The sequence below is a fragment of the Cherax quadricarinatus genome, chromosome 21, assembly GCF_038502225.1.
Source record: "Cherax quadricarinatus isolate ZL_2023a chromosome 21, ASM3850222v1, whole genome shotgun sequence".
Classification (NCBI taxonomy): domain Eukaryota; kingdom Metazoa; phylum Arthropoda; class Malacostraca; order Decapoda; family Parastacidae; genus Cherax; species Cherax quadricarinatus.
The window spans coordinates 27,668,190-27,693,644 of NC_091312.1; the positions used below are offsets into that span (position 1 = coordinate 27,668,190).

General features: G+C 39.0%; 1 long non-coding RNA gene across 1 annotated transcript in view; it reads right to left on the bottom strand.

The window, feature by feature from the left end:
• The window catches only part of LOC138853034 (uncharacterized), a 160,703-nt gene that overhangs the window by 1,162 nt on the left and 134,086 nt on the right, over positions 1–25,455 (bottom strand). Inside the window, exon 2 of the long non-coding RNA XR_011392282.1 lies at positions 1–1,615. This exon is cut by the window's left edge and continues 1,162 nt beyond it. This is a non-coding gene — a long non-coding RNA (uncharacterized lncRNA). The remainder of the gene's footprint in view (positions 1,616–25,455) is intronic.

Sequence of the window (25,455 nt, forward strand, 5' to 3'; positions counted from 1 at the left end):
TAAAGTCTTCAGTCTCCTCCATCAAGTTTATTAGGAACAGTGAGTGTTACAGTGGAGTTACCATGTCTTCAGAAACAAATGTTCGTCAGTAAGTAAGGTTCTTTACGTTCAATATTTAGACAAAACCTACAGACTTGTGTTCCTTCATACACTTTTCTTCAAATCATCAAAATAAGTTAAAGAAAATAAATTTTTTTCTTTACGATGGTTGTTTAACCGGGCTTCAAACCTATCGACACGCAAGGACCATTAAGGCTGCAGGTCACCTGTTTACCACTAGTCAAGAATACTTTAATCCCAAATATGAACCTAATAGAACAAGAATAAGCAATAAGTGTATTTATAATATACTGAAAATATATCCCTCCACGCATCCCTCCACGTATCCCTCCACGCATCCCTCCACGTATCCCTCCACGCATCCCTCCACGCATCCCTCCACGCATCCCTCCACGTATCCCTCCACGTATCCCTCCACGTATCCCTCCACGCATCCCTCCACGCATCCCTCCACGTATCCCTCAATGTATCACTCCACGTGTACGTACACTGTTCCTCACAGTGCACACTCACACAAACACATACACATCAAAGAGGAACATACTTATCAGAATGCGAGTACATGTAAAGCATGATTTTTGAAAGCCATGAAGTTATGAATCTCTGAGCAGTTTTGAGAGTAATATTAGACCAATTTGTAAGTATCCAACTTAAAGTGTTTTATATTTTTAATTGACGAAACATTTTAGGAAAACCAAGTAAAAATAATGAACCAAAGCCAAAATGACATATAAACACGAGGTGTTTTTTAGTGATTTTGTGCCCTAAACCCTTAGGTCCTAAGATATATTAATGCAACAGTAAATTTCAAAAATGAAAATACGAAAATAAAAGTATCATGAGGGTGAATTTTTTTCTTTCCCTTACAAAATATTTGACAAAGTATATGTAAGCCAACCCGGAAAGCTTCTAGAGATCAGATCGAAGCAAAATAGGCAGAAATATCTAACCAGAAGAAGAGTTTCTCCTGTCCTGAGATCCACTTCGTGAAGTATTTCGTTGGATCCACTTCGTGCAGTGTTCCGTCACGGCCTCTATTTCTTGCAATGATGGTAGCAGTCTTGTGGCATACCTTAGTGTTGTAGGGTAGGATCTTACGCATGTGGTGAATAACGCCTTGGTCTTACGCATGTGGTGAATAACGCCTTGGTCTTACGCATGTGGGTATAACGCCTTGGTCTTAAGCATGTGGTGAATAACGCCTTGGTCTTACGCATGTGGTGTATAACGCCTTGGTCTTACGCATGTGGTGAATAACGCCTTGGTCTTACGCATGTGGTGTATAACGCCTTGGTCTTACGCATGTAGTGTATAACGCCTTGGTCTTATGCATGTGGTGTATAACGCCTTGGTCTTACGCATGTGGTGTATAACGCCTTGGTCTTAAGCACGTGGTGAATAACGCCTTGGTCTTACGCATGTGGTGAATAACGTCTTGATCTTACGCATGTGGTGTATAACGCACTGAATCCCTTCAATGGGAGTGTGCCTTGATGCTCTTTAAGGGCTCTTGATTTAAGGAACTTGAGCTGCCCTTTCCATCCTTAGTTCAAACCTGAAAAAAATAATTATAATAACAATAATAATAATAATAATAATAATAATAATAATAATAATAATAATAATAATAATAATAATAATAATAATAATGATGATAATGATAATAATAATAATAATAATAATAATAATAATAATAATAATAATAATAATAATAATAATAATAATAATAATAATAATAATAATAATAATAATGCATATGTTCTCACAGACAACATAAATGGACAATATTACTACCTTTCTGAAAAGATAAATTAATACTGATTATTTCATTTATCGTCTTCCATCTTGGGAATGAGAAATTCCCTGAGATTTTTACAACCTTCATCACTATAAGGATTAATGGGCTGTTTTTTTTTTTATTATTAATGTTGTTATGGATTCTGATATTGATAAATTGTTATAATACATCTGGGATTAGATCCCACTTGTAAGTAGGATAATAGTAAAATTAATACAAAATATATTGTTACTACCACTACTGCTAATAATAATAATAGCAATGGGCTAGTAACCCCTTCTCCTGTAGACATTTACTAAAAAAGAGAAGAAGAAAAACTTTATAAAACTGGGATGCTTAAATGTGCGTGGATGTAGTGCGGATGACAAGAAACAGATGATTGCTGATGTTATGAATGAAAAGAAGTTGGATGTCCTGGCCCTAAGCGAAACAAAGCTGAAGAGGGTAGGGGAGTTTCGGTGGGGGGAAATAAATGGGATTAAATCTGGAGTATCTGAGAGAGTTAGAGCTATGGAAGGGGTAGCAATAATGTTGAATGATCAGTTATGGAAGGAGAAAAGAGAATATGAATGTGTAAATTCAAGGATTATGTGGATTAAAGTAAAAGTTGGATGCGAAAAGTAAGTCATAATAAGCGTGTATGCACCTGGAGAAGAGAAGAATGTAGAGGAGAGAGAGAGATTTTGGGAGATGTTAAGTGAATGTATAGGAACCTTTGAACCAAGTGAGAGAGTAATTGTGGTAGGAGAACCTTTTAGAGAGAGTGTGGTAAGTTTGGTGTGCCAGGTGTAAAAGATAATGGGAGCCCTTTGATTGAACTTTGTATAGAAAGGGGTTTAGTTGTAGGTAATACATATTTTAAGAAAAAGAGAATAAATAAGTATACAAGATATGATGTAGGGCGAAATGACAGTAGTTTCTTGGATTATGTATTAGTAGATAAAAGAGGTGAAGGTTTATAAACTAAAAGAGGAGGCAGTTAGGGTAAGATATAAACAGCTATTGGAGGATAGATGGGCTAATGAGAGCATAGGCAATGGGGTCGAAGAGGTATGGGGTAGGTTTAAAAATGTAGTGTTAGAATGTTCAGCAGAAGTTTGTGGTTACAGGAAAGTGGGTGCGGGAGGGAAGAGGAGCGATTGGTGGAATGATGATGTAAAGAGAGTAGTTAGGGAGAAAAAGTTAGCATATGAGAAGTTTTTACAAAGTAGAAGTGATGCAAGGAGGGAAGAGTATATGGAGAAAAAGAGAGAGGTTAAGAGAGTGATGAAGCAATGTAAAAAGAGAGCAAATGAGAGAGTGGGTGAGATGTTATCAACAAATTTTGTTGAAAATAATAAAAAGTTTTCGAGTGAGATTAACAAGTTGAGGAATCCTAGAGAACAAATGGATTTGTCAGTTAAAAATAGGAGAGGAGAGTTATTAAATGGAGAGTTAGAGGTATTGGGAAGATGGAGGGAATATTTTGAGGAATTATTAAATGTTGATGAAGATAGGGAAGCTGTGATTTCATGTATAGGGCAAGGAGGAACAACATCTTGTAGGAGTGAGGAAGAGTCAGTTGTGAGTGTGGGGGAAGTTCGTGAGGCAGTAGGTAAAATGAAAGGGGGTAAGGCAGCCGGGATTGATGAGATAAAGATAGAAATGTTAAAAGCAGGTGGGGATATAGTTTTGGAGTGGTTGGTGCTATTATTTAATAAATGTATGGAAGAGGGTAAGGTACCTAGGGATTGGCAGAGAGCATGCATAGTTCCTTCGTATAAAGGCAAAGGGGACAAAAGAGAGTGCAAAAATTATAGGGGGATAAGTCTGTTGAGTATACCTGGTAAAGTGTATGGTAGAGTTATTATTGAAAGAATTAAGAGTAAGACGGAGAATAGGATAGCAGATGAACAAGGAGGCTTTAGGAAAGGTAGGGGGTGTGTGGACCAGGTGTTTACAGCGAAACATATAAGTGAACAGTATTTAGATAAGAATAATGAGGTTTTTGTGGCATTTATGGATTTGGAAAAGGCCTGTGACAGGGTGGATAGGGGGGCAATGTGGCAGATGTTGCAGGTGTATGGTATAGGAGGTAGGTTACTGAAAGCAGTGAAGAGTTTTTACGAGGATAGTGAGGCTCAAGTTAGAGTATGTAGGAAAGAGGGAAATTATTTCCCAGTAAAAGTAGGCCTTAGACAAGGATGTGTGATGTCACCGTGGTTGTTTAATATATTTATAGATGGGGTTGTAAGAGAAGTAAATGCGAGGGCCTTGGCAAGAGGCGTGGAGTTAAAAGATGAAGAATCACACATAAAGTGGGAGTTGTCACAGTTGCTCTTTGCTGATGACACTGTGCTCTTGGGAGATTCTGAAGAGAAGTTGCAGAGGTTCGTGGATGAATTTGGTGGGGCATGTAAAAGAAGAAAATTAAAAGTGAATACAGGAAAGAGTAAGGTTATGAAGATAACAAAAAGATTAGGTGATGAAAGATTGGATATCAGATTGGAGGGAGAGAGTATGGAGGAGGTGAATGTATTCAGATATTTGGGAGTGGACGTGTCAGCGGATGGGTCTATGAAAGATGAGGTGAATCATAGAATTGATGAGGGGAAAAGGGTGAGCGGTGCACTTAGGAGTCTGTGGAGACAAAGAACTTTGTCCTTGGAGGCAAAGAGGGGAATGTATGAGAGTATAGTTTTACCAACGCTCTTATATGGTTGTGAAGCATGGGTGATGAATGTTGCAGCGAGGAGAAGGCTGGAGGCAGTGGAGATGTCATGTCTGAGGGCTATGTGTGGTGTGAATATAATGCAGAGAATTCGTAGTTTGGAAATTAGGAGGAGGTGGGGGATTGACAAAGCTGTTGTCCAGAGGGCTGAGGAAGGGTTGTTGAGGTGGTTTGGACATGTAGAGAGAATGGAGCGAAGCAGAATGACTTCAAGAGTGTATCAGTCTGTAGTGGAAGGAAGGCGGGGTAGGGGTCGGCCTAGGAAAACTTGGAGGTAGGTGGTAAAGGAGGTTTTGTGTGCGAGGGGCTTGGACTTCCAGCGGGCATGCGTGAGCGTGTTTGATAGGAGTGAATGGATCAAATGGTTTTTAGTACTTGACGTGATTGTACATGAATGGTTCAAAGAACCGACATGTTGTTAAATTAGACACATGTGCAACTCTTGGGTATCTTTATTGAGGAAACGTTTCGCCACACAGTGGCTTCATCCTTTGTGTGGACTGACGAAGCCACTGTGTGGCGAAACGTTTCCTCAATAAAGATACCCAAGAGTTGCACATGTGTCTAATTTAACAACTTGACGTACTGTTGGAGTGTGAGCAAAGTAACATTTATGAAGGGATTCAGGAAAACCGGCAGGCCGGGCTCGAGTCCTGGAGATGGGAAGTACAGTGCCTGCACTCTGAAGGAGGGGTGTTAATGTTGCAGTTTAAAAACTGTAGTGTAAAGCACCCTTCTGGCAAAACAGTGATGGAGTGAATGATGGTGAAAGTTTTTCTTTTTCGGGCCACCCTGCCTTGGTGGGAATCGGCCAGTGTGCTAATAAAAAAAATTTAAATAATAATAATAATAATAATGCTTATTGATTATGCTTATTGCTATTTGTCCCTTCAAAAGGAAGAGACTTTTGATCCAAAGAACTGAAGCTAAATCACATCTTAGATTTAACCTGATTACCTTCCATGCTGTTTGACCCTTATGGGTTTAGCGCTTCTCCGTGAGTGAAACAGTAATAATGCTGCTGTATGTTTCTTCACTGGGCCAGCGGGTTGCTAGCAGCAACAGCCTGGTTGAGAAGGCAATCCACAAGTCAACTTGGCTTGAAGCTCCACACAGAGCGAAACATCGTCCCAATGAAATCGTGTTCTGTACCTGTTTCTGTTCTTCAAGCCTTGGATGATCGTATTTTCTTGGACCTCCTCCTCTTATCTGCAACTCTGCAAGCACCTGATGATGTGTTGATTGCAACACGAAAGGCCTAGAGCTATCATTCAACTTCCCCTGTCGTTGTTTTTGCATCTTGCATCGCTTGTTCGCAATTTTAGCATATATATATATATATATATATATATGAAGAGAAGTTGCAGAGATTGGTGGATGAATTTGGTAGGGTGTGCAAAAGAAGAAAATTAAAGGTGAATACAGGAAAGAGTAAGGTTATGAGGATAACAAAAAGATTAGGTGATGAAAGATTGAATATCAGATTGGAGGGAGAGAGTATGGAGGAGGTGAACGTATTCAGATATTTGGGAGTGGACGTGTCAGCGGATGGGTCTATGAAAGATGAGGTGAATCATAGAATTGATGAGGGAAAAAGAGTGAGTGGTGCACTTAGGAGTCTGTGGAGACAAAGAACTTTGTCCTTGGAGGCAAAGAGGGGAATGTATGAGAGTATAGTTTTACCAACGCTCTTATATGGGTGTGAAGCGTGGGTGATGAATGTTGCAGCGAGGAGAAGGCTGGAGGCAGTGGAGATGTCATGTCTGAGGGCAATGTGTGGTGTGAATATAATGCAGAGAATTCGTAGTTTGGAAGTTAGGAGGAGGTGCGGGATTACCAAAACTGTTGTCCAGAGGGCTGAGGAAGGGTTGTTGAGGTGGTTCGGACATGTAGAGAGAATGGAGCGAAACAGAATGACTTCAAGAGTGTATCAGTCTGTAGTGGAAGGAAGGCGGGGTAGGGGTCGGCCTAGGAAGGGTTGGAGGGAGGGGGTAAAGGAGGTTTTGTGTGCGAGGGGCTTGGACTTCCAGCAGGCATGCGTGAGCGTGTTTGATAGGAGTGAATGGAGACAAATGGTTTTTAATACTTGACGTGCTGTTGGAGTGTGAGCAAAGTAACATTTATGAAGGGATTCAGGGAAACCGGCAGGCCGGACTTGAGTCCTGGAGATGGGAAGTACAGTGCCTGCACTCTGAAGGAGGGGTGTTAATGTTGCAGTTTAAAAACTGTAGTCTAAAGCACCCTTCTGGCAAGACAGTGATGGAGTGAATGATGGTGAAAGTTTTTCTTTTTCGGGCCACCCTGCCTTGGTGGGAATCGGCCGGTGTGATAATAAAAAAAAAAAAAAATATATATATGTATATATATATGTATATATATGTATATATATATATATATAATGTATATATATATGTATATATATATAAATATATATATATATATATATATATATATATATATATATATATATATATATATATATATATATATATAAAATGTCGTGCCGAATAGGTAAAACTTGCGATTTTGGCTTAAATAGCAACGCTCTTCTTGCCAAATAAGGCAAGAGAAAATTTGTGTATGCAATAATTTCGCAAAACTCATTCTGAACTAAAAGAAAAATTATACATTTAACTATGTTTGTTCATTATTAAATTATTATAAACTTATCTAAACTATATTTAGTTGGACTAGGATAAATTAAATTGCGCTTGTTATAATAAGGTTATATAAGTTTTCTAAGGTTCTTTTGGTACAAAATTATTAATTTTTACGTTAACTTAAATGAAAAAATATGTTAAACGTATAAGAGAAAATTTTAGAAAAGACTTAATTTTAAATGAGTTCTTGCTAATTGACCAGTTTTACCTATTCGGCACGACATATATACCCAACTCAGCCACACTATCTGTTACTAACCTCTGCTTGCCTTTTGCTGACCTACGTATAATGAGGTACTTCACCTAGGAAATGTAACACTCTCAGTGGCTGTCACCTTCCCGTTCGCTTAGCAGAACTTTTCTGGCCTTTATCTTACATTAATACTTTTTTTCTTTGGGATATGCTATATTTGGTTAATTTTTAATAGATATAGGAAAACTAAACCTAACCAAACTTAATCTAACCTAATCTAACCTAAGCAAACCAAACTTAACTAAACCTAACCTAACTAAACCTAACCTAACTGAACCTAATCTAACCAAACCTAACCTAAGCAAACCTAACCTAACCTAACCTAACCTAACCTAACCTAACCTAACCTAACCTAACCTAACCTAACCTAACCTAACCTAAACTAACCTGATCAAACCAAACCTAACTAAAGCAAACCTAACCTAACCTAACCAAACTAACCTACTCTAACCTAACCTAATATAATGGAGAAATTTTATCTAATCTTAATGTGAGAATTCCACGAAGATGGTTACGGCAGTTAGGAAGATGAGTGGCCTCGCGGCTGCAGGCGAGCGAGCTGGAAAATATAATATTTCCCACAAAATTATAAGGAAAATAGTGAGGCAATCCCAGATGGAATGAATGTAACTGATTCTAAGGACGGATTAATTCTGGGAGTAATCTTCAGTAAGAAGATGGCTACTGGATTCATAACTGACTAAAAAGAATCTGACGAGATTCACGGAGCCAAAACTTTTGAAAGAATGAAAAGAGGCTGCTAGAAAAAAAAAAAGGATAGCGTACTCGAGAAGGATTGTATACCGAAAAGGGTTGGATTATGAAAAGGATTGTATAATGATGATGTGATGCAGAAAGTTGTTATCTGAATCACGTTTACAGACAATTATATCTCATCATTTCTTGCATGATGCATCAAGGATACATATGTTTGTTAGTCACTGTTTTTTCGAGCTTCTTATACATACGCTTGAAAGTAGGTAAAGGGTTCCTCATTAAGGACCTCGACTTAATCTTTTCTTTTCTTCGGAACAAACCTAATTACTTCCTCTTAACCTTTTCTTAAGAGTTTAACATCCCCCCATAATGATACCATAAAAATGCTGCAGATCTGAATTTATCGAGGCTTTGAAAACTTTCCACCAGCTATGAAAACTTTCACATAGTTTCAGCTAGAAACAACTGATCTGTTTCTAGTCCTAGCATCTGGATTTAAATAAGAAACTGTATCCTCATCCTTTCAATTTCCCAACAAACTTTTTTTTACCACAACTCTGCAATGTACTTAGCTAAGAAGACCTATCATTTTTATACCTCGATGGGCGACGATGCTCTGGCATTACTGTCCATGTGAGGCCTGGTCATGAACCGAGCAGCGGAGGCGTTGACCCCTGGAATACCCTCCAGGTATGCTTCTTAAGCCCTTGAAAAACTTTGAACCCGTTTGAACTACAGTGTCATCATCCAGGCAGTTGGTAAGTTAATATGATCTCGGGCCACCTGAGCTAGCTTCCCCTTGCATGCAGCCAGAGTTCTTAGTTCTTTTGTGGGTTCAACTCAGGTAGGTTTGCAGGACAGGTCCTGGCACGGGTCTCTTGTAGGTCAACAGATATAGCAAGGGCACCAATTGTTATTATCATTATTAATAATATTATTGTTATTAATTTTATTATTATTATTATTATTATTATTATTATTATTATTATTATTATTATTATTATTATTATTATTATTATTATTATTATTATTATTATTACTATTGTTGTTGCTAGTGCTGATGTTATTGTTTTGGCTGTCATTGTTTTTGCTGTATATTTGTGACGTGATTTTTGTTACCATTATTGTTGATCTTTCCGCTATTGCTATAGCAACATCAGCACCAACAGCAGCAACAGTTTCACCATCAATAACAGCAGCAACAGCAGTGACATAAAAATTAGCAGCGACATCATCAGTAGGAAGAGCAACACCAGGAAAACTAGCAGTATCTGCAATACCAGCAGCACAAGCAGTCTCAGTAATAGTACCAGTTCCTAGTAACCAGTTACCAGTAACCAGTGTACCAGTAGATGACTCACTACCAACCGTCTGCGTGAATCACTGACTGATTATTCATATTGCTGCTGACCATAGCAGGATTTCAAACACCCTCACCCGTAGGCACTATGGGTCAGTCGTAGTTAGGCAGCAGAGAGAGACAGGTCGGCTGTTGGCGCTTTCCATACTTCCCGTTATATATTATACGTACTACCAGCCTACGTGAGTATTTTTACCCATCCACATATCGAAAACCCACATGACAAATGATTTGTCAAGTGGGTTTTCGATACGTGGATGGGTAAAAATACTCACGAAGGCTGGTAGTACGTATAATATATAACGGGAAGTATGGAAAGCGCCAACAGCCGACCTGTCTCTCTCTGCTGCCTAGTAGTAGTAGTAGCAGAAACAGCAACAGAACAGAAAAGCAGTAACAAATGTAATAATGGTAATAATAGTAAGAGCTGCAACAACAACAGCAGCAGCAGCAGCAGTAATAGTAGTAACACTAGTAGGAACAGTTGCAGAAGTAGTAAAAAAAAAAGTCGCATTAGTATTAGTAGTAGTAGTATAGCGGTAGATGCAACAGCAGTAGCAGCAACAGAAGATATGGCAGTAGCAACAGGAATAACAATAATAGCCTCAACAGCTGATGTGACAGCAACGAAAGCAAAACTACCAACAACAGAATCAGTGAAAGAGCTGAAAGAGCGAAAGTAGCAGCAGCGGCATTAAAAATATATTTGGACGCAGCGTTGTCGACAGTAGTTGCAGCAGGAGCCGTAGTGGAAGTAGTTACAACAACAAAAGTAGCAACAGTAGAAACTGTAATCTCCAAGAGCAGTAGTTGTAATAACAAGAATAATAATAAGAATAATAATGAGGGAGGGGGTAAAGGAGGTTTTGTGTGCGAGGGGCTTGGACTTTCAGCAGGCATGCGTGAACGTGTTTGATAGGAGTGAATGGAGACAAATGGTTTTTAATACTTGACGTGCTGTTGGAGTGTGAGCAAAGTAACATTTATGAGGGGATTCAGGGAAACCGGCAGGCCGGACTCGAGTCCTGGAGATGGGAAGTACAGTGCCTGCACTCTGAAGGAGGGGTGTTAATGTTGCAGTTTAAAAACTGTAGTGTAAAGCACCCTTCTGGCAAGACAGTGATGGAGTGAATGTTGGTGAAAGTTTTTCTTTTTCGGGCCACCCTGCCTTGGTGGGAATCGGCCAGTGTGATAATAAAAAAAAATAATAACAGCAGAAAAAGTGGTCTTGAAAAGCAATAGTTACCATTTATTTCCAAAAGCAATAGTTGTTGTAGCAGCAGCAGTTGCAGCTGCAACCCTTGTAGGAGCACCAGCAGCTATATGTAACGCAATTTGGAGTTATAAAAAAAATATATTAGCTAAAGAAAAATGACATGACAAAACATACAAATTAAAAATAGGCTATATCAGTAAGGTAATAATAAAAATTAATTTATTGCCCTATTATGCATTACCAAGTGTTTTAACATACTACCCTCAAGCGTATTCTTTGCCTCTTCTTCTTCCTTTTTCCTATCCCTTTCCAGACATTGTAACTATTATGGTTTGTTAGTAGATATCCTAACTGAATATTTTTCGTCCTCATCCACCTTATTTTCTTCTTTTGACTTCTTTTTATCCTCCTCTTCTACTTCATATGTCCCGCCTTTAACAATCTCAATCGTGTTTTCTTCTTCCTGTTGCTGCTCGCATTAGGCTTCACGACTTCCTGACGTATCCATCTCTTTCTTCTGCCACTGTTTTAATCAGTGTTTTCGTATGTTAAGCCTTTGTTGTTCTTCCTCGTCTCTCCTGAAGCTTCCGCCAATTAATGACAGTCTTTTTCTTCGGTGGCCTGTTTTTGGAGGGAAGGGGGGAGAAGGATCTCACGCTCAAACACAATGCCTAGAATTATATAAAGAATATATTGTATATTTGCTGCATATATCCAGAAGCCTTGAGACTAAACGGTTGAAATTGAACTCTCCAGGATGTAAATTATTTTGATTTTTAGAGTATTCATGTCCAAGACGTGACCAGTTGAGTGCACAACACAGTTTGTAAACTTCCTTCTGCTTTGTCATGTCTCTCATCCTGTCCGATAGTAAATTTTATCACTTTTTCTTCACTGTAATATTTATTTCTTATTTCCATTTATTAAGGACAATTCAGTTAACTCTGAAATAGTCAGCTATTCATCCTTACGTATTAGGTGACCCTTGTGACGTAAAGAATGCACAGAAAAATGCTGAGCCGTGACATTAACTCGCTTCTCACTAAAGTTCCTGTCAATGACTTTTTCGTTTTAGAAAATCTGGTGTAACACAAGTGATATCAACCATCTCTTACGGTTATCATTACAGTGCTCACCAAGTTGTGTGTTTCTACCAGTGTTTTTTGTTTTAATGATGCGAGTTCTTTCACTAGAGAAGTAGGTAAAATATAGTAGTAGTAGTAGTAGTAGTAGTAGTAGTAGTAAAAATAATTTTATTTCACCATGATACAGGGTTTGTAGAGATGGGTGACAGTTGTGCACGCAGAAAGCCCAGAGTTATACGTAGTCCCAGTCTTACCGGTCTTCTCCAGTCCTTACAAGGAATACGTTAAGTAAAAGGACACAAGTGCAACTAATGTGACATTTATTGTGGCAACGTTTCGCTCTCCAGGAGCTTTATCAAGCCATTACAAACAATACATGGACACAGAGGGTATATAAAGGCTCAGAGTGAGGTGTAATACTAGTGAGGTACCATTTCGATGTTCACTAGTGGTGGTAGTAGTAGTAGTAGTAGTAGTAGTAGTAGTAGTAGTAGTAGTAGTAGTAGTAGTAGTAGTAGTAGTAGTAGTAGTAGTAGTAGTAGTAGTAGTGGTAGTGACAAAAGTAATACAATATGGTAGAGCAATTAATTCGTACATGAGTAAAAGGATATAAAAGCTATTACTTGGGTAACATAAAAATAGGTTGGACAAATATAGACTGGAATGAGGCAGCTTGTTTCAGTGTTCACTCTCTGTGCTTTGTGTAGTATAACAGGAGAGACTATGTGATGGCAGGGTTTACTGTTTTCAGGAGGATTCTTGCTAAGACTTCGGAGATGGTGAGGCTGCCGTTGTTTCGAATACAATTAAACAAAACAACGGCAGCTTCACCATCTCCGAAGTCTTAGCAAGAATCCTCCTGAAAACAGTAAACCCTGCCATCACATAGTCTCTCCTGTTATACTACACAAAGCACAGAGAGTGAACACTGAAACAAGCTGCCTCATTCCAGTCTATATTTGTCCAACCTATTTTTATGTTACCCAAGTAATAGCTTTTATATCCTTTTACTCATGTACGAATTAATTGCTCTACCATATTGTATTACTTTTGTCACTACCACTACTACTACTACTACCACTAGTGAACATCGAAATGGTACCTCACTAGTATTACACCTCACTCTGAGCCTTTATTTACCCTCTGTGTCCATGTATTGTTTGTAATGGCTTGATAAAGCTCCTGGAGAGCGAAACGTTGCCACAATAAATGTCACATTAGTTGCACTTGTGTCCTTTTACTTTACATATTGTCGGTAATTCTACCAACTTTATTACAAGGAATACGTTGAAAGTCATATATTATCATGAGCCAAGCCTCGGTGCGTACTGTGGCACAGTTATGAGAAATAAGCACAAGTACCTTTGCAAGAAACTTTTTTTGACGATGTTTCCCCCCATACTGAAGTTTTATTGTCATTTCTTACAAATGCTTGAAAAAATATTAATGCGAAAAATATTGCAAAATACCAAGATTTTTTTTCATTTTTTTATTTATAATTTATGAAGGTTTTGCTAATATTTCCCGTAAAAAGCACTTTAGAGAGCAAGCTCGACTACTTTTGGTTTGTGACGATAAAATGCACTGTGTGAGCGAAAAGTCGCCAGTAAAGCTGTGTGTGGCCGAAACGCCTTCAATATGGTTACTCATTTTACATATTGGTTAAGGATATTTTTTTTTTCTGTTTGCTAAAAGCGTTGGAGGCAGCTTCCGTACTTTCTTGGAAAATTTAAGTGATCTAATTACTAGGATTAAATCTAAGAGTGTAAGAAAACAAGGCAGTTTAACCTTCCTTGATGTGCTTATGATCAGAGGGAATACAGCTTCACTGTTTACCACTGCATTCGATCATTTTTCAAGAGAGAGAGATGCCTTGGTGTGCTAATAAAGGGTTCTTGGTCCAAGGAACTGGAAATGCCCACCTCTTCCTTGGATCAATCCTGATTATATAATAATTCCCCCAGGCACCGTTTGACACTTACGGATTTAACACGAACATAATAATAATAATAAGAAAAGAATATTATTATTATTATTATTATTATTATTATTATTATTATTATTATTATTATTATTGTTGTTGTTATTATTATTATTATTATTATTATCATTATTATTATTATTATTATTATTATTATTATTATTATTTTCTTTATTATTATTTTCATTATTATTATTATTAAAGAATAAAAGAACATAACATTATTATTTTGTTGTTGTTATTCGTTCAATTTCCCAAATATCTTGGGACACCTTCCAGAGAAATGTTGTCTCTGGAATGTCTCTACTGTGCAGTCCGCTACAGTGAGAAAATGAAACAGCACCATCATTGCGCAATTCTATTTTTTTCCATGTATTCACAGTAATTTATACAAATAAAGGTCAAATAAGATCCAGTTGCTGTTGAGACTGTAAGACGACTGAAAACACCACACTGGCAACTGATCCTAAATTTAAAACTTCTTATCGTAAAAACATTTTACGAGACCATGAAATATGTGATCACAGCTCAAAGTAAAACTGCACCTCTCCTACTCCAAAAATAGGTAATTGTGAACTAGCGAATTTAAACAAAAATACCACCACCACCACCACCCTTGATGTACATGATATATGTGAAATTCCTTGCAAGGATGGAAACCAATCATATATATGACATTTTTTAATTAAGGGAAATTGTGTATATCAGTAGTGTGGTGCTTCCCTGCTCCATATGATAGCATGATTTTGTTTCCAATATGTAACTATGTTTCCGTGTCCTATTCGCTCATACATGCTGGTTTTTCGTCCATCAGGTAATGAAATCTGCCAACGTGAGCTGGAAGACTTCAGTAGGGCTATGATAACATCATGAAGCACTTCACCAGAGTTGCTTACGTAACAGATCTGTTAGATATTCAACAGAGAAATCAACTGTTTTCCAGTATGTTAAGAATCATGACTGTAATGCTAACTGGGCGGCTGCTTCCCTTATATGTACAACAAGACGCATGTATAAATGTAAAAAAGAAAAGAAAAACTCGAGTCGGCTATAATTACATCATGATTCAACCTCAATATATAATGACAGTAAAAAGTTTGTGTTTTAATTACACTGGTCCTAAAGGCACTCCGTTCCTGCACCTGATTAAGTTCTTTTATTTGACTTAAGACAAGTGTCTAGTGTCTTGCCATGTATATAAGTTGCATCTAACTCATATTTTTTGTGTACCTAGGATTAAGGACTCTTTTGCCTTATGTTATATTTTCTCCACGTGGTTGTGAGTGTAACATTAACAAGTATGTATTATCTTTAAGTGTTCAAGATTTAACCCAGGGTCTGGCTATTTTTGAACCACTACACCGTAGTCATAATTGTTCAACTAGAATACTTGGAAGATTTGTTCTGGCCATTATCTGTGACCCAAAAAAATTTTGTTTCTTAAATAAAAACCCCAACTCCACCAACATACGGTGACAAATTCTAGCTTTTATCCCATTTAAACTATTCCTATGGAAATGTGGCTCCTAAAAAGAAAATAACTCACTTTGTCTTATTCTCCATATTCATTTCAATGGAAGCGACCAGTGAATTCAAACTAAGTGGGAATTATATCTTTTAATACATGACCACTTTCAGGGTGCTTCACCATATCTCCACCATTTAATGTGAAGAAGAGGAATGCTGTTTTCCAAAATTCGTCTCAGAATATTGCATACTCAAGTTACTCATTGCAGGAAGCACTTTTTTTTTCCAAAGTTATGCCAAATTGATGCGAATAAGACTTTTTCATTAAACGCAAATTTACTGGCTGCTGTACATGATGTAATCAGGTTAATGGTTATGGACGATCATATTTCGAGGTCTTCAACAAGAAAGTCCAAAAGATCATCTTCAGACACGTTGATAAAGAAATCACATCAAAACCAACGAGACTGAAAAATAGTCCATACATTAAAGCATAGAAAATTGTCTATAAAATTCACATCATATTTATCATGGGCTGAAGGTACCACGTCCCAGCTATAGGTGTCATTTCTAGACGAACTGTTTTGACTGACTCTAGGCTGTCACTCTGGGCTGCCAGGCCTGATCTTTGCAACATAAATTGTGAGTTATTAGTAAAGGAACGTTTAACCTGTTAAACTGGATTCTTCGTAAGTAATGCGTAAGTATCAAAGTCACAAAGAATTTCTTCCATTTTATACTCAAATGATTTTTGTAGAAAATGCAGAGGCATTATGCCCTACTCATCAATAAACAATATATTTCGTCATCAATAAGCAATATGCCCTTGTCACCAATAAGTAGGTCGTTGTCTTTTTTTTTTTTTTAATGAAGCGCACCTTAATAAATATTTAAGGGCAACAGGGACACTAGGTTACAATATGACATCATACACTATACCATACCATTACCATTGGGATATTCTGCATGAAGGTATGTTCTTGTGATATGTTAAATATACCAGCTAGTCCTCAGATTCGTAACCGGATTGATTACTTACACATATTAATACATATTTCAACATAAGTCAAAACATGATATATTTGCTCTTCTAAATATAAGTATCATGCGTACTTGAAACATTATAATTGGACCGTTCCTTTTTCTATCACTTTAACTTGTAATTTATCTATGAACCTTATTTAGGCTAGGCTAAGCTAAGTTCGGTTATCGTTAATTTATGATAATTGTACCAAGGCAACAACATACAGTAAGTTAAAAATGAGGCTACAAGTATGTACCTTATGTCTGTATTAAAGGCAAGTATGATGTATTTTATCTATTCGTACACTTACTTTAAAATACTAATCTAGGAATATGAGGAGAGATAGTAAAAATGCATTTAAGTGCTCAAGCAATGAAATATTGATTTTTTTCATAACTAATTTTACGTTATGTCTATATTATCAGGTGCCTTCCTTTCGTAATTTACACATATGTGCACTTGTATATGTTTGTGTGTGTGTGTGTGTACCCACCTAATTGTGGTTGCAGGGTTTGATTCGTAGCTCCTTGCTCCACCTTTTCACTGGTCGCTACTAGGTCCTCTCTCTCCCTGAAACCTTGTCTGTGTGGGAAAGAGAAATTACCTATTGTCGATTCAGCCCAGAAACAAAGCTATGGTAAAACTTAATTAGGCATCCCGTAGGAATTACTATAAACGGTTGCCTGAATTTAGCAAAAATGTATTGTTCCTCAAATGCTGTCTTTTATAACTTGAGAACGCCTCTTCCGATTGGCTTCAAATTATCAAATATTGGCATAATGTAACATAAGAGAGGTTCATACGACTTTTGCCATGTACAAGTACCCTGCAGTCAGTTTTGTGTTACATAAACCATTCTCAATTTCTGTTTCTGTGCGTTGCCTTGAGAAAGCCTCTTCTTATCGGCTTCAAACTTTCTTATCGGCTTCAAGCTTTCAACACTAATTCATCCTATTTAGAAAGTTTAGGCTGTTATTAACATGTGTTGGTAAAAATTTATCACATATATTTTAAAATTGTATATATATTTTTTTTCCTGTGAAATAACTTGAACACGTGTCGTTTAAATGACTTCAGTTTTTGACGGCTGATACATTTTGATTGTGTAGCTTCAAATTTGGAAAAGCATTCTGTACAATAACTGAAGATGGCATCTTCTGGTCAGCTACAAACTTTAGTTGTTCCACAATGGAAGCTTCAGCTTGATGTTGGGTTGAGCAAATTTTAATTTTGCAGTTTTATTAAATTTTTAGGTTTTACCACCGAAGTGGCTAGTAGCGTATTGTGCACCTCATATCCATTCTTTGGACGGTAGTGCAAGAGCATATGGATACACAAAAGACCGAGGAACGAGGCCCCAAAAGGGTAAACAGGAGTACACCTGGATTTATTTCTACAGTTCACTTATCTGTTACAAACAAATGTAGGAGACTTGCTTAATATATCTGGTATTTTCTTTTCATTAATAAGATATGTTGACATATCACATATGTATTATGCTGCCTATCTCTATATTCATCAACAAGTGAACAATTAAGCACGCAGTGTTCAATACAGTGACCATAGGGTTGGACACATACTTTGTATTTGGTTTGATCATCATCTATGTGTCAGCCAAACTGCCAGAAGTACTTGTAACCAAGCCTAAGCCTGGCCACTACAATATCAATCAGTTTGTTCACATTCCAAGTTGCTCCATAAACGTACTTATCTACGTTTATGTTATCATAGAGGATTATAGATCAACTCAAGTTTCTAACTGCAGTCATATAGCATTCGATTTCATTATTTACTTCTCTCCTAATATTATTCCTAATACCACAGATGCACCAAAGTTATATTCTACATTATCCTTCAGGGTACTTTTCTTAGTTAACATATCAACTTTATCATGAAGGAGTAATCCAGTGTGTGTTGGAATCCAGGTTTAATAAAGTTGTCTTCTGTGTTGTAACTGGAGAATGACCTCTGATCGGCTTCAGATATTAAACACTGGCCTGTCTTACGTTGAGAAAGATTTGGAATGATTTTGGGCTGTGTAGGTAACAGTTTGCTAATTTGTATTAAACTGGAAAAAAAGATTACCTCCTTTGATTGGCTATAAATTGTTAAAACTGAGGTTTCATAACGGAAACTTTGAATTAGTTTTGGGTTGTGTACCAATTTGCCATTTGTACTGAAGAAATTGGAATATCATTTTCCATCCAATAAATTGTGACTGCCTCTCGTGATTCGCTTCAAAAGCTGATATTTAACTGTACTAGAATCAAATGCCACACTCTGTACTATTCCTTTTGCGTGCACTGATGCAGAAGCGATGCCTCGTGGTCTTTTCACCAGGCTCTCGTGCAACTTACACGGTTCTTGTAAACTGGCTGCTGTTCTTACAAATTTAGTTTCCGGTTTTGTATTTTATGTTATAAAAATTTGGGTTTCCCTCTGTATAGATTGACCGAGTCTCCCCCCTCCGCCCCCTCCAGCAACCCCACCCCTAAGCTCGCCTCAGAATCGATCCACAACTGTTTCTTTGTCCAAGATGGCGGCACCCAGCACTGGCGTCTAGCATCCTTTGTCCAGGACGAAGGGGAAAAGGAGTGGTTGTAGTCGACTGTATCAAGAGGCCGCTGTAATCATTACATTCAAGTAGAGAAAAATTGTTATTAATGACTCGTACTGACACTTAAAAGTGGTTTAGTCTTGTCATTATACTTCATTTGTTAGATAAAGGGGTGAAAGTCTTGTCTGTCCTGCGAAGGAAAAAAAAAAAAAAAGCTTTCTAGCCGGCTTTTGGTTTGCGATTCGCTTCAGTTTATCATCGATCTGCACCTACCTAGGCTCTCTGCCCTCTTACGACTTTGCATAGAAGATAAGGATGAATATATTACTAGTGAATATAGGATGCTTCGGCGATCATTATTGAAGCTGGGAAGTACTCATAAGGCGCTATGTATGGCGTGGTTAGTGTATATTGTTCTTCATCATTAGTGTGGCTGTACTAGTTTGTAAGGAGATCACATTGTGGGAACACCCAGAATATGTTGCTATCTTATTCTATACGAGAGGTACACTATGACTAGTTAATGGTCTAAGTCGGACCGAAATGTCGTCATAAGTTTGTCTCTTCTGAGCGGGTTATCTGTGAGTTATACTGTAGGAAAATCAGTAGCGTGTTGCTACCTTATTTCAGTAAGTTACATTGTGGGAACACCGACAGTGTGCTGCTACCTTATTTTACGTGAAAGATACATTGTAGCTACAAAATCTAGTCATGTTTCCCTGTTGTATTCCATCACACAAGAAACGCTCTGTGTACTACGTAATGCATTCCATTATGCATCCACGGAAACTTCCATAGTCATCCCAGTACATCTGGAATTACTGTTACCTGGAATTACTCTCTCAGGATGACCCACCAGCAAGAGGGCAGTGGAACTGATGAGGTATATTCATGCAGAAAATAGTGTTGGAGTGTTTACGTGGGCTATGTTGTTGTTTTGTGAAGTCTGTGTTGTGACTGCGCTGTGACTGCTGTTGCTCCTGTGTTGTGGCTGTGGTGCGGCTGCGTCACTGATGTGGTATGGCTGTGTTTGACGGTTTGTATTGTGCTTATATGGTGACTGTGTTGCTGCTGAGTTACAAATGTGGTATTGTTGTGCTGTGTTTTATGTTACGGCTGTGCTTTTGTTTTGTTGTGACTGTTGTGGCTGTGCTGTCGCTGCCTTGGGAGGCAAGACACAAAAAAGGTGGTAGGACACATGTGACATTGTTTAACCATTTACAGCCTTGTTGCGACGCAACACAAACTAAGTACGCCCCCCCCCCTCCATTCCCCTCCCAGTGACTCAACCTTTTTGCGACAGCTGTGTTGAAGCTGTGTTACGACTGTGTTGCGGCGACCTTGGCGCACCTCAACTCTAAGAAGAAAGGTTCCCCGCAACTGACTCAACTCTCCCGCCTGACATTCATGGATCACTGCTCAAGCGTTCATCTAACTGTTCTTTCAGATAGCAAACCTGAACGATCACACTGACATACATACATACACACACACACACACACACACACACACACACACACACATCATTAGCGATCAGTGAAGAGGCGGGGCCAGGAGCTCGGACTCGACCCCCGCAACCTCAACTAGGTGAGTACAACTAGGTGAGTACACACACACACACACACACACACACACACACACACACACACACACACACACACACTCACACACACGATCTGTGACTCGACCCCTGCAACCGCAACTAGGTGAGTACACAGGGAGAGAGTGGACCTAGTAGCGATCAGATAAGAGGCGGAGCCAGGAGCTGTGAATCGACCCCTGCAATCACAAATAGGTGAGAACACACACACGGATAGTATACAAGCCATGGAAAAGATCATTAGAAGAGTGGTGGAGCGCCTAGAAAAAAATGAACTTATACGTGATAACTAGCACGGTTTCAGGGAGGGGGAAATTCTGTTTCACAAACATACTGGAGTTTTACTACACAGTGACAGAAGGTAGACTGCATTTTCTTGGACTGTAAGAAGGCTTTCGACACAGTTCCGCAAAAGAGATTAATGCAAAAGCTAGAGGAGCAGGCAGGAATAACAGGAAAAGCACTTCGCTGGATCAGGGAATACCTAGCAGGAAGGAAACAATGAGTGATGATACGTGACGAGGTGTCGGAGTGGGCGCATGTGACGAGTGGAGTTCCACAAAGGTCAGTCCTAGGGCCAGTGCTGTTTCTGGTATATATAAATGACATGACAGAAGGGATAGATTCAGAGGTGTCCCTGTTTGCAGACAATGTGAAGCTAATGCGGAAAATTCAAGCGGACGAGGGTCAGGTAGAACTACAAAGAGATATGGACAGGCTGCAAGCCTGGTACAACAATTAAATCCTGGAGTTTAACCCCACCAAGTGCAAAGTCATGAGGATTGGGGAAGGTCAAAGAAGACCGCAGACGGAGTACACGCTAGAAGGCCAAAGGCTACAAACCTAACTCAAGGAAAAGGTTCTTGGGATGAGTATAATACCGAGCACATCTCATGAGGCGCAGATCAACCACGTATCTGCTGCAGCATATGGGCACCTGGTAAACTTAAGAATAGCATTTCAACATCTGAGTAAGGAGTCATATAAGACTCTGTACACCGTGTATGTCAGGCCCATATTGGAGTATGCAGCACCAGTATGGAACCCACACCTGGTCAAGCACGTTAAGAAATTAGAGAAGTGCTAAGGTTCGCAACAGGACTAGTCCCAGAGCTAAGTGGTATCGCCAACAAGAAGTTAATGAAAATCAACCTGATGACACTGGAGAACAGGAGGGATAGGGAGGACATGATAACGACACATAAAATACTGAGATGAATAGACAAGGTAGATAGGGACAGAAAGTTTCAGAGATGTGATGCAGCAACCAGGGATCACAACTGAAAGTTGAAAACTCAGATGAGTCATAGAGATGTTAGGAAGTATTTCTTCAGTCATAGAGTTATCATGAAATGGAAGAATCAGATGAGTGATGTAGTGGAGGCAGGACCCAGACCGCGGGTTCAATCCCGGCCGGGGTATGGTTTGATAGCTTTAAAAAGAGGTACGATAAAGCTCTTGGAGTAGAGAAAGAATGGATATAGTAACGACCAGCGAAGAGGCGGCCAGGAGCTTTGAATCGACTCCTTCAACCACAAATATGTGAGCAAACACACACATCTACCTACCTACACCAGGGTCATTAAGTGTGAATGTCACCTGTTCACCACAAGTCAAAAATACTTTAATTCCCCAAAAGAGAGACTAAATTAGGTCAGGCTAGGCTAAACTAGGATAAATTAGTTGAGGTTAGATGATTCGCCACTGGAGGTTTCAGTCATATGACCGAGGCCTTCCTCCGGCTTACATAACTGGAATACTCAACGTAATTGAAATACTCAACGTAATTGAAATACTCAACGTAACTGGGATACTCAACGTAACTCCGGCTAGTGATCCCTACCACCGGTATGACAACTAGACATTCATATTCCCAGGTAGACGGTCATATAGACAGCCAGACAGTCATATTGATAGCTAGACAGTCATCTAGTTGGTTAGAAAGTCATAGCCTGCTAAACAGTCATATAACCAACTAGACAGTCATAGCCAGCTAGACTGTCATGTAGCCATTTGGTAGTCGTATAGCCAGCTAGAGAGACATATAGCTAACAAGACGGTCATATAGCCAGCTAGACTGTCATACAGCAAGTTAACCAGATACATAGCCAGCTAGACAGTCACATAACAATCTAGTCAGATATGTACGCAGCTAGTGAAGGTAATCAGTGCCAGCAGCTAACAAGGCAATATAACGAATCACACAGTCAGCCAGAGTCAGCCATAGTATCAGCCACAGTCAGTTGCAGTCACCGGCATTAAGTCGTAGTCATCTACAGTCAGCCGCAGTCAGCCACAGTCAGCAGCAGTCAGCCACAGTCAGTCATAGAAGCCGCACTCAGCCACAGTCAGTCACAGAAGCCGCACTCAGCCACAGTCAGTCACAGAAGCCGCACTCAGCCACAGTCAGTCACAGAAGCCGCGCTCAGCCACAGTCAGCCGCAGAACATTGCCTGGGATCAAATAAATCATCTTAATGAAACATGCTGGGAAGACATCCTAAATGACATGGACTGAAACAACCAGTGTCTAGAAAGGACCAACTCTCTGGCAGTTGAAGTCTGCTCGTTGCGTATTATCCCTAAGGAAAGAGAAGAGAAGATATAAACTAGAAAAAGAGAGAGACTCCCTTTACAGGTGAAGATAAAGAATCACTGAGCAAGACTATATGAAATGCAGAAGGAGGGGAAAAGAAAATATTGAACTTAAGTTAAGGAGGGGTAAAGAAAATACTGAACTTAAGGAGGGGTAAAGAAAATATTGAAATTAATTTATCTATCAGATTCATCAGAGACAAAAGAAACTAAAAGCCGTAAATGAAAGAAGTCCCCAATATTTTTTTCATATGCCAAAACCACATCCAGTACTAGGCCCTTTCTTCAACAAGATTGAACTTACACTGATGACAACAAAGAAATGAGTGAGATACTGATGTCTCAGTATGAGTCTGTGATTTGTTAGTCAAGACAGACAACCGAATTATTTTTTTTTATGAACGTCAACATCTCCAAAATTTCTGACATAACCCTAACACCAATGAACTTTGAAAAAGCCATTGACAACATGCCCATGCATTCAGCCTAAGACCCAGACTCGTGGAGTTCCGTGTTCGTCAAAAACTTCAAGAAACCCCTTTCGTGTTCCTAATGTATGACAGGGTGAGGAAACCTTGAAATAGACGTCATAACACATTCGCTAAAAACACCGGATATAGCCCCACGCCACAAATGTGGAAGTAAAGCAATAGAAAGAATGATAGACCAATAACTCTAACGTTCTACATAAAAATCTTTGAAAGGGTTCTAAGAAGCAACATCACTAACCATTTGGATTCCCAACAATTTCATAATCCGGGGTAGCATGGGTTCAAAGCAGGTCACTCCTGCCTGGACTACCATGACATGGTCTTGGATGCAATAGACGACAAAGAGTATGTAGATGTAGTATACACAGATTTTGCAAAAGCTTTTGTCAAGTGTAATCATGGTGTAACAGCACACAAAATACATACTTAGGGAATAGCTAGGAAAGTGGGCAGATGAATCTTTAACTTTCTATCCAAGAGAACACAAAAAAGTAATAGTAAACAGAGTTAATTCAGAGGTTGCCACAGTGAAAAGCTCTGTTTCACAAGGTACTATACTTGACCCCAACTTTTACCTCATCCTCATATCCGACATAGACAGATGTAAACCATATCACCGTTTCCTCCTTTCCAGATGACACTAGAATTTGCATGAGTGTCATTCACTGAGGACACTTATCTTCAAGCGTGTATTAACCAAATCTTCCAACGGGCCACGGAAATCAATATGATGTTCAATAAAGACAAATTCCAGCCACTTTTTTTTGAAAACTTGAGGATTAAAAGCTATAATGAAATATAACACAAATTCTAACCACAGAATAGAGCAAAATATTCGTGTGAAAGACTTAGGAGTGATACTATCAGAAGATCTCACCTTCAAGGACCACAACTGCAAGGAAAATAACAGGATGGATAATGAGAACCTTCAAAACACGAGATGCCAAGCCAATGATGATCCTCTTTCGGTCACTTCTTATTTTCAGGCTTGAATACTGCTGTACGCTAACAGCCCCATTCAAGGCAGACGAAATTGCAGATCTTGAGAGTGTATGTAGGACCTTCACCGCACATATAAGTTCAGTACAGCATCTCCATCAATGTATGCCAGATTTCCGACATTACCCTAACTCCAATAGACTTTCAGAAATTAGACACATGTGCAACTCTTGGGTATCTTTATTGAGGAAACGTTTCGCCACACAGTGGCTTCATCAGTCCATACAAAGGAGAACCTTGAAGAACAGGAGGAGAATGAGGTAATCAGTCCCTCAACCTTGAGTCGATGTGGTCAGTCCATCAATCCATCCATTCTATTCAAGATTGATGGACTGACCACATCGACTCAAGGTTGAGGGACTGATTACCTCATTCTCCTCCTGTTCTTCAAGATTCTCCTTTGTATGGACTGATGAAGCCACTGTGTGGCGAAACGTTTCCTCAATAAAGATACCCAAGAGTTGCACATGTGTCTAATTTATCAACATGTCGGTTCTCTGAACCATTCATCTACAAGACTTTGAGAAAGCCATTGACAACATACCCATGCACTCAGCCCCAGGCCCAGACTCGTGGAACTCTGTGTTCATTAAGAACTGCAAGAAACCCCTTTCGTGTGCCCTAAGTATACTATGGAGAAGGACTGGATATAGACCCACTCCATAAAGGTGGCAGCAAAGCATTAGCTAATAATTATAGACCAATAGCTCTAACGTCCCACGTCATAAAAATCTTTGAAAGAGTGCTGAGAAGCACGATTGCAAACCACTTGGATTCCTAAAAACTGCACAATCCAGGGCAACATGGGTTCAGAACATGGCCTCTCGCAACTACTGGATCAGTATGATAGGGTCTTGGATGCACCAGAAGAAAAACAGGATGC